The sequence below is a fragment of the Sus scrofa genome, chromosome 12 (genome assembly GCF_054392235.1).
Source record: "Sus scrofa isolate SSC_HxYL_T2T_F1_AM1 chromosome 12, Sscrofa_HxYL_maternal_Yorkshire_Landrace_v2.0, whole genome shotgun sequence".
NCBI lineage: Eukaryota > Metazoa > Chordata > Mammalia > Artiodactyla > Suidae > Sus > Sus scrofa.
This window is the reverse complement of record NC_139394.1, coordinates 27,432,755-27,441,428: the sequence shown is the minus strand read 5'-3', so window position 1 is coordinate 27,441,428 and position 8,674 is coordinate 27,432,755. Positions and strand designations below refer to the sequence as shown.

The 8,674-nt window shown below is 55.5% G+C and overlaps 1 non-coding gene across 1 annotated transcript; it reads right to left on the bottom strand.

Annotated features, from left to right (window-relative positions):
* Positions 1-379: 379 nt before the first annotated feature.
* Positions 380-485, bottom strand: LOC146398161 (U6 spliceosomal RNA). Its single transcript, XR_014822183.1, has one exon. It is a non-coding gene; the product is annotated as a U6 spliceosomal RNA (small nuclear RNA).
* Between the last annotated feature and the right edge of the window lie 8,189 nt (positions 486-8,674).

Sequence of the window (8,674 nt, the reverse complement as noted above, 5' to 3'; positions counted from 1 at the left end):
TGTGCTAGGCCCAGTCAGTCCTGGGTTCTTTACTTGTGTTGCTTCCCTTAACCTTCAAGGCAGCTCTGAGGGAAGCCTCAGGGCCTCTCTCTGTCTCTCTTTTTTTTTTTTGCTTTTCAGGGCCGCACCCACGGCATATGGAAGTTCCCAGGCTAAGGGTCGAATTGGAGCTACAGCTGCCAGCCTACACCACAGCCACAGGATCTCAGGATCCGAGCAGCATCTGCGACCTACACCACAGCTCAGGGCAACGCAGGATCCTTAGCCCACTGAGCAAGACCAAAGATCAAACCTGCATCCTCATGGATCCTAGTTGGATTTGTTAACCTCTGAGTCACGAAGGGAACTCCCTGGGCCTCTCTTTACTTTTTGTTTTGTTTTTGATATGGAATGCATCACGAATTTGCACATCATCCTTGCCCAGGGGCCACGCCATTCTCTGTATCACTCCAATTTTTTAGTATATGTGCTACTGAAATGAGCAGTGAATTTACTTGTTTAAACTGGAGGAGTTGGGCTGGATAGATGATCTCTAATAATTCATACGCTTTTTTTTTAATCTTTTTAGGGCCACACCCATGGCATATGGCGAGTCCCAGGCTAGGGGTCAAATCAGAGCAGCAGCCACTGGCCTGCACCAGAGTCACAGCAGCTCGGAATCTGAGCCGCATCTGCAACCTACACCACAGCTCACGGCAACGCCAGATCCTTAACCCACTGAGCAGCGAGGCCAGGGATCAAACCTGTGTCCTCATGGATGCGAGTCAGATTCGTTCCACTGAGCCAGAATGGGAACTACCCAAATCTGCATTAATTCCTGCAATGCTCCATGAATGGGAACCGTAATTATTATCCGCATTTTACAGCTGAGGAAGCTGAGCACTGAGAAGGCAAGTGCCTTGCCCAAGGTCACACACCAAGTAAGTGGAGGGCTGGTCACATCCGCACGTCTGACCCAGCAGCATTGTTGACACTGGCAGTAGCTCAAGGCGAGAGGCCGGCTGACTAGACTCACTGGGGCAGAGGCCATGAGGGGGCTTTAAGAGTGGCCGGCAGAGCAAGGAGGGGCAGGACCAGGCACCCAGCCCAGGGCAGGAAGAGATGGACGATGACTCCACTCCACGGTTGGGAGCCTGAAGGCTTGGAAGGGTGGCAGTGCTATTAATAGAAACGGGGAAGTCAGGAGGAGGAGCAGGGCTAACAGGAGTGCATTCTTGGACACGTTGAAGCCGATTTGCCAACAGTAGGACCTTTAGGCTGAGATCCAGCCACAGTTCAATTAGGAAAAATCAGCACATCCCAAAATACCTCCAAATGCCAACAGCCCTGTTATCCAAAATCAAATTCCTAAATCTTGCACAGCTCACATTTCCCCAGCCATTGCCCTGGGCTGAGGTTCAGTGTTGGGTCTGCAGTCGCCCAAGTTTAAGTCCCACACTGGCCACTGGGGGTCACCACTGGTGCACCCAACACAGCGCAGCTGCCCAGGGCGTGCCCACCATAGGGTGGACTTGGGGGACACACAGAGAGTTTCAGGGAGCCAGCCCCCCCAGCCCCCACAGGGAGGATGGAGGCTTTTTCCTTCTGTTTAGGGGTGGGAAGAGAGAGGCTTATGAAACGCTGAGCTGCTGCTGCTCCCCGTCCCCCAGGCATCAGCCACGCCACGTGTCGGGAATTTCTCATTAACCTCCAATCAGATACCGTTGACCTTGGAACCAGGAAGGAGAGGCAGTGCAGCCCCCTTCCCCGAGTGCACACCGGGCTCTGGGGGCCTGGCCTGGGGGATGCCGTGTTCAAGGCTCTGGGGCAGCGGAGCCAGGGAGCAGGATCCCAGCTGTTCCAAACCTCCTGTCTCCCCTGACATTTGCGTCAGCAGCTCTGCCCTTTGACTTTTAATTCCCGGGAGTGGAGGGCGGAGGTAACCTTGGTGATCAGGCCTGATTATTTGCAGTTCGATTGAACCAGCAGTTTATTGGGGTTTGGCCTGGCTGCTTGCCCTCTTCCCAGCCTCCCGCCCCCGGCTTTATGGCCTTGGTCTCCTTGGGAAGCTGGGAAGAAAAGAGGGCAGGAGTGCTTCCGCCTGGGAGGCTCCTCCTGTCTCCTGAGCCTCCTGATCGCGGGGGCAACCCGTGGGAAGCGACGCTTATAAAAGCACCTAGAGACCCCCAGACGGAGGCGGTGTCCCCAAGCTCACACCCAGACCAGGCCTGGCACCCCCTTGGGCCACCTCCAGCTTTGCTCAGGACTTGTTGGGACATGTCCCCGGGCCACAGCCAGGCCAGCAAGCGGTGCCTCCCGGCTGCCCAGGCTTAGGGGGTGCAGAGCTCAGAACAGGTGGGGGAAGGGTAGGCACCTGGAAGAGGGCGCGGCTCCCCAGGCCCTGAGTCCCCCATTGGTGTCCCGTGTCTCTCTATATTTGGCCTTGGCATTACCAACGTGCCCTCTTGAGGGGCAGGCAGCCAGCCTGACCCATGACGTCTCCTCCTAGGGCCTAGGCTATTTTAGAACCAGCCTTGTGGGGGCTGGGGAAGGCAGGAGGTTAGGTTTAAGGGAACATTTGCGCCTGGCTCTGGGTCACAGAAGAGGCTGAGGGCGTGTGGCATGGAGCGCTGGCCCTGAGGCCTTTCTCAGAATTCCCTGTACTCAAATGTTCCCTCTGCTCAGGTTTCCTGGGGATGCCTGGGGTCTGGGACTGTGGAGCTGAGTCTGGGCAGGAACCCCGCCCAACCCCTTCTCTCCGTGGGTTTTTCCAGCTGTTCCGATATCCCCCCTCAAAAAACAACTTCTGCGCCAGGTCCCCCCAGGAACTAGCATCTTTGGATTTCTCAGCTCACTAACGTTTCCAAAGAAACAATATAGGGCCTGACATGGTCACCGTTTCTTCATTTTGCCGAGTTAAGGACATTAGGAGGAAATGTCAAAGGAAAAGTCCTTTTATTTTATCTTATTTTATTTTATTTTCTCTTTTTAGGGCTGCACCCATGGCGTATGGAGGTTCCCAGGCTAGGGGTCGAATCAGAGCTACAGCTGCCAGCCTACACCACAGCCACAGCAACTGGGGATTCGAGCCTACACCACAGCTCACGGCAACGCCGGATCCTTAACCCACTGAGCAAGGCCAGGGATCAAACCCACAACCTCCTGGTTCCTAGTCAGATTCGTTTCCGCTAAGCCAACGGGAACTCAGAAAAGTCCTTTTAAACACACGGACAAGCACACACGGACAAGAATTCACAGCTCAGGTAAGAGCACATTCCTTCAGACTGAGTCCAGCTTCATGAAACCCTCACAATGCCCTTATGTTTCTCATTTTGCCACAAGCAGATGAGAACCTGGCAACAGCTGGCACTGGGCGCCCGGTCAATGGGTTATATTCCAGGAGTTGCTGCTTCCTTCTGCTCCTCTGCTGGCCCAGTGCCAAGGGCAGGAGGGACCCCTCCTGGCACCTGTCTCCAGCTCTCTGCGGCAGTTACTTTTGCGTCTTTATATCTTCCCACCACCCAGACCCCAATATTTGCAGGAGGGGAGTGTGGGGAGCAGCCTTCACACAGCCCCCGGATGAAGACAGCGGATCATCTGGTCTTGCTTTGGGAAATGATGCAGGCCTGCCTCTGGAGGAGCGGGAGGAGTGCCACGCTCCTCTGGGAGGAGCTGCTGCTGTGGAAGGAGCGGGTCAGGACAGGGGTCAGGAAGGCCAGGTGGCTGCCCCTTGGAGGCCATGAGATCTGAGACTAGTCCCAGAACCTCCCTCCTGTGCTTCAGTTTCTGGTTCCATAAAATGGGTATATTAACTCCTCATCACAGGGCAGGCGAGAGGATTAAATGAGAGAACATTTGTGAAAGTACTTTGTGAACGAGAACGCTTAGACAGGGCTCATTATTATTACTGTAAAGAGAAACTAGTAAATGGCTGAACAAACAGCACCCCAAAAGCTGATCTCAGCTTCTGGATGCAAAGATGGTGCTCACATCCACCCCCAGGTCTGTGATCTTGGGGCCCCTCCAACCCCACAAAGGAACATCACAAGCCTGATCGCTGGTAGTCAGGGCGGTGTGGCCTGGACCAAGGCATTCTGCTCTGAATAGGGCCCAGCCTCTGGCTTGTGCTCAGAGAAAGGCTTCTGATTACTTCCGGTGGCCCCACTGCATAGGGAGGTCCCTGGCCCTCACATTGTAGTGGAGTATGTGGAGGGGCTCCCCAAGATGGAGGCCATCATGGGGGGATGAGGAGCATGGAGTCTGAGGATTCAGAGATGCCTACACGTCAATGCTTTCACTGGAGCTACCCCTCTGCCCTTCCGTGTTGTCATGGGCTGGGGTGGAAATGCACCAACCCATGTTTCCAGGCTGTTCCACCACTCACTCCAGCTGTCTGGCTCCAGACACATCTGTTCCTTTGACTCTCTGAACCTCAGTTTCCTCATCCGCACAACCAGGATAAGAGTCCTTAGCTCCTGGGGTTGCTGTGAGCATATGGGGTGGCTCTTGAAAGCCCCTGGAGGGTTCTCGGTGCTGCACAGTGCCCCTCCCCACCTTCCTGGTAGGCCCAGGCTTAACCATGGCCCCCACAAAAGCAACCAAGGGTGCCCGAGAACTGTGAGCCCGGGGCTGGGCTGCTGCCTCTCCCACCCAGAGCGGATTCCCCAGGCCTTGCCACAACCAGGGGCCAACCGGGCCGGGTTCCTGGCTCCCCACCCCTCCCCCAGCAGCCAGTTGTCATGAAGTCATGGCCACGCTCCCCAGCCTGCACCCCCACCCCTGCCTCTGTGCTGACATCTCATTTGGCAAAGAGGTCGGAAAAGCCGCTGACTCTTCCAGACCCTGAGTTCATTGACTGGTCAGGGCCCATCGGCCACAGGCTGACCATGTGGGCAGAGGGGGTGTGCAGAGTGAGGGAGAGGCCCTTCCAGGCCTTCATCCCAGTCCCGGAGATGCTCCTTCAACCCACACCACCCTCCGTGTGCATACCTGGACCTGCACGAGTCTCACACACCCACTCTGCATGTGCACACACACTGCCCCCCCCACTTAAGTAGACCTTCACACACACCGAGACACAACTCCCTCCTGCACACAGGTTCTATGCAGCCACCGGCCCACAAGGCACACTCCGACGCACGTGGCTGCAAGCATGTCCCGCACACTCACACAGGTAGCATGTATCCATGGCACTTCCGCACACAGGGAAGCGCCACTCAGCCACGGCCACTCGGCCACTTCTGACTCTGCCACTGTGCTCTGGGCTTCTTCAGCAAGTGGAAGAATTGCAAGCTGAGCCTGACTTGGCTTGGAGGATCTCTGAGTCCCTAAAATAGGACCCCAGGCGGCCAGACCCCTTCATTCTTTTTTTTTTTTTTTTTTTTTTTTTTGCTTTTTAGGGCCACACCTTTGGCATGTGGAGGTTCCCAGGCTAGGGGTCTAATCAAAGCTACAGCTTCCAGCCTACGCCACAACCACAGCAACGCCAGATCTGAGCCACATCTGCAACCTACATCACAGCTCATGGCAACGCTGGATCCTTAACCCACTGAGCAAGGCCAGGGATTGAACCCACAACCTCATGGTTCCTAGTTGGGTTTGTTAACTGCTGAGCCCTTCATTATTATATGTGGAAACTGTGGCCCAGAGAGGGCAGGGGGTTGGTCAAGTCATACAGCCCGAGTTCTTCCAAGGGCTTCCCAGGGTCTGAGAGGGAGGCAGAAAAGGAAGGAAGCATCCAGAGCCCTGCCTCCCTCACTGCTGGCTTCTTCAATCCTCCCGACTCAGTTCCCCTCTGCACTGGGCAGCACAGCCACTCAGCAAGACCCAGCCCCGTGGCTTCTTCCCGGATGACCACCACGACTGGGCTCTGTGTGAGGCCTCACCCTCTGCCCCTGAAGCAAGGTCGTTTGAGGCCGTCTGGAGGAGGGCAACCACCACTGAGACAAAGCCTTTACAGCTTGGGATGTTGGGACGTTACACTCACTCAGCCTTGGTCACCCGCAGCAAGGCTGCAGTCCCAACACGTGCCCTCAGCCTGGCCTTCTTGCTCCTGGACTCAGTCTCCCTCCTGGGGACTCAAGCAGCTGCCTGGACTACGGCTCCATCAAGGGACCCAAGTCTCCAGGGAGTCAGCGACTCTGCTAGATGGCCACCCCTTAAGAATAAGCATTTCTGGAGTTCCCCTCATGGCTCAGTGGTTAACGAATCCGACTAGGAACCATGAGGTTGCGGGGTCGATCCCTGGCCTTGCTCAGTGGGTTAAGGATCGGGCATTGCCGTGAGCTGTGGTGTAGGTTGCAGATCCTGCGTTGCTGTGGCTCTGGTGTAGGCCAGTGGCCACAGCTCCGATTTGACCCCTAGCCTGGGAACCTCCATATGCTGTGGGAGCAGCCCAAAAAATGGCAAAAAAGACCAAAAAAAAAAAAAAAAAAAGTAATACATGCTCAGCAAAAATGCCTTGAATGGATAGGCCAATCAGCCAATCCCTGGGCTCCTTTTACGATGGCTGCTTGGGGTCAAAATTAGGAGGTCTGATACTCAGATGCTTCCCATCAGCGAGGAGCAGGGGATCTGCCGTTGGCTGGCTGTGTGACCTTGGACCAGACACCTTCCCCCTCTGAGCTCCAGCTGCCATCTAAGAAGGAGGGTCCACTGCTGGGGAGAAGGCAGTTTGTCTTGTGTGATTTCAGAAACCACTTGGGGGAAGGGGGTGCCGTTACCAGTGCTGCCTCCTTCCCACCGGGCTTTGAAGAGGGCACCCCTTTGCTGCGGAGCCCCATATTGTAAACTGCCCCCAGCAACAGGCCAACATGTTCAACCTGGGAAGCAACAGAACAGGAGTAGCTGAGTCTCTCTCAAACCTTCCCTTCGGAGTTCCTGTTGTGGCGCAGTGGTTAACGAATCCGACTAGGAACCATGAGGTTGCGGGTTCAATCCCTGGCCTTGCTCAGTGGGTTAACGATCCGGCGTTGCCGTGACCTGTGGTGTAGGTTGCAGACACGGCTCGGATCCCGCGTTGCTGTGGCTCTGGCGTAGGCCAGTGGCTACAGCTCCAATTCGACCCCTAGCCTGGGAACCTCCATATGCCGCGGGAGCGGCCCAAGAAATAGCAACAACAACAACAACAAAGACAAAAAGACAAAAAAAAAAAAAAAAAACACCTTCCCTTCAACGCACCAGTAAGCTAGGTCTGCCCGAGGAAGCCTGGGGCGGACTCCGGGTCAACATCCTGCTTCCTGCAGGCCCCAGGGTGAGGCCTGCGCCCTGGGAGGCACACAGAGGGGTATTTGTTCACAGTGGGCAGTGAGGAGATGCTAATCACTGCAGATCGCTGGGCTCCAGCTGGAGGTCAGGAGGTAAGGCGACCTGTGGTTATAAATAACCTCGCTGGCCAGCAGACAAGGGAGAACAGCACTGGATCCTTGCCCTTCACTGGGCTGCTGCAGGGCTCTGATGGATTACTGCCCTCCCCCGGCCCCGACGGTGATGGTGGGGACCTGAGACCCTAGAGCCTGGGTGCTGCAGTGACCCCTGGGGGGCTTAAGTACAAGGTCAGATGAGGCCTCTGATCTGCCCTTGCCCTTGAGTGCAGGAGAAGCTGGTGCCCAGCTCCCTGTCCTCTGCTGGAGGTGGGGGTTGGGATGGGGGCCCTGGAGTGTGACAGCCCCACCTGCCAGCCTGCCCTCTCCAGGGGTGGGAGGGTGCTGAGAGGCTGCCGGGCAGAACGCAGGGACCCAGGCCGCCGGTACTGCTGTACTCTGACCTCCCACACCAGGCCCGCCCCTTCCCCCAGCCCCCAGTCCCACCCCTGCTTCACAGCTGGCAGCTGGTGGCAGAGGGGGACAGCCTGTAGCCCCTCAGAGCCCTGCTTCTAGGCCCTAAACTATAATGGTGGGATTTTCCCTGGCAATTGACCCCAGAGCTCTGAGCATTGTCTAGACTTGATGGAAAGAGTCTCTGAGTCTGGGGGTTGCGAGCCTGAGGAGGGACTCTGGTGATACCCGTTGGAGGCCAGCTCACCAGGGACTCTGGGCACCTGCCCTCCACCTCCCTTAGGACAGAAAAGAGAGATGGATTTAACCTGCTCCAGGATACATGCTCTGCCTTTATCATTTTATTGTCAAACTCAAAATCATAGAGCTGGATGGATTCGCATGAGCTGAGCATGTGTCTGGAACCAGCACCCAGACTGAAAAACAGCCCCTCACCTGTGAGTTCCCATCGTGGCTCAGCGGTAACGAATCCGACTGGTATCCACGAGGACACGGGTTCGATCCCTGGCCTCACTCAGTGGGTTAAGGATCCAGTGTTGCCGTGATCTGTGGTGTAGGTCACAGAGGCAGCTTGTACCCCGTGTTGCTGTGGCTGTGGTATAGACTGGCAGCTACAGCTCCAATTCAATCTCTAGCCTGGGTACTTCCATATGGTCCGGGTTTGGCCCTAAAACGACAAAAAAATAAAAGAAAAAAGAAAGAAAAACAGCCCCTCCCAGCATCCAGAAGCCCCTTCGGGACATTGTCACTTTTCACCCTCAGAGTTAGACTAACCCCTAGGCCTGCTTCTAAACTGTACCTACTAATAGGCCATAAATGAGCCACACAGCATGTACTCTTTTGTGTCTTTTTTTTTTTATATATAACCCAATATTACGCCTTTTTTTTTTTTTTTTTTTTTGTCTTTTTAGGCTACACCT